Genomic DNA, 1,795 nt, shown 5'->3' with positions numbered 1-1,795 from the left:
AGGACTACGAGCTGTGGGTGTGAGAGTTAAAAGAGTTTATTAAAAGTTAAAAATAAAACTGTTTCTTTTATTTCTGTTTTAATGCCAATTCTATGGCTCCCTGCCCATGGTTGGGACTCTGGAAAACACTTGCTGGGAAAAGCAGCTGGGAACAGGGAGAATCCAGGGCATCAGGGCATGGCAAGGAGAAGAAGAATTGTTCTCTTAGATGTCTCAGCAGCTGGGGTTGTGCTCTCTTTCTCCCTCCACTAACCCACATGTTGCTCACTACCTCACAGACATGTTCTAAGGGGCACCTGACCTTCATGAGGTGGAGATACAAGATATTTGGCCAGTCCAAGAGAGGGCACAGAAGGAAGGATGGGCTTATGGTTAATCCACTGGTCTGGGATTCAGCCTATCTGGGCGCAAATCCTGGCTCTGCTACAGACATCCTGCATGACCTTGGGCAAGTCACTTCATCTCACTGGGCCTCTATTCCCCATCTGTAAAATGAAGATAATAGCAGATTTCCTTTTTCACACCCGCTATCTGTTGAGAACGTAGGTTCTCTGGTACAGGGACTATTATCTGCTGAAGCAAGATGCAACTTCCTTTTGCAGCCAAAAACCCCCGACAGCAGCAGCAAGAGGCTCCACGTACTGAAATACATAGCACATGTGCAGCCAGCCTTATCTTCCAGCAGCTGCTAGCTTCCTTCAGGAGTCAAATAGCTAGTAATTCTCTCCCAGTGGAGTGAGGAGCTCACTAAAATCAGTGGAGTTGCACCAACTTAGGTTCAGAATAAACCCCTGAGATCGCTCCAACATATTAGCACAGGACGCTTAATCTGAGACCTACGAGGGGAAAGGATTCACGGTGGAAGACGCAGGCAGCGATTTAATGGAGCAACAAAGGAGACAGATCACATGGTCCAGGATTTCCTATTCCGAGTTCAGGTGGATGAAAGGAGGGAGAAGAACGAGGGTATAAGGAGGGAGCCCTCACCATACCACGCTGGAGTGTGTGGCTATCGAGTCACATAGTCACACATCTAGGAGCTGAGAACTGTGTGTGTATCACACACTCTTATGGATCTTAGCACTAGTAAAACCCCTCTTACACTGTCATGTTCTAGCTGAGCCCCAAGCTATGTGGGTCGGGACGTGGTGTTACACAGCTCAGACCATTCTCTGTGCATTCAGAAGACTGGCTTGACAATGCACCTGGCCAGGGGCACCATCCCAGCCCACATCCACACCCCCTGCCCCTTTTTACTAGCCATAAGGGTGAGCAACAGGGAGGTGATGGAGCGGAGTGAGCAGGCGGCCGGGGTTTTGGGGGAAGAGGTGGGATGGTGGAGGGGTCTTGGGGAGAAGGGGCGGTGTGGGGATGGGGCCATGGTTCAGGTGCCCGTGGGCCCCCCCCTTTTAGGGTGCTTCGGCCACTCCTGCACCTGACTGAATGAGCTGTGCAGAGATTATATTAGGAAAGAGGATAGAGGGGAGGCCTCAGGCAATTGGGGCATTTGAGCTACTTGGCCTCATGCAGTGCTCAGCTTTCGGCCCCGAGGAAGAGCTCTGTGTAAGCTCGAAAGCTTGTCTCTTTTACCAACAGAAGCTGGTCTCTTAAAAAATATTACCTCACCCATCTTGTGAGCTTTAGAACAGAGAGACACAAGCCTTTAGCTGAATCTTTGTTAACAGACAGACCTGACTTGGGGCCTGAGCTGTACAGGCCAACTTGGCCAATGGGGTGGCTCAGTATAAGTGGTATGGGTAGACCCAGCTGGCAAGGCCTGAGCTGACAAGGCAAA

Source organism: Caretta caretta, chromosome 18 (genome assembly GCF_965140235.1).
Source record: "Caretta caretta isolate rCarCar2 chromosome 18, rCarCar1.hap1, whole genome shotgun sequence".
NCBI classification, from domain to species: domain Eukaryota; kingdom Metazoa; phylum Chordata; order Testudines; family Cheloniidae; genus Caretta; species Caretta caretta.
Note: the sequence above shows the minus strand (reverse complement) of the source record.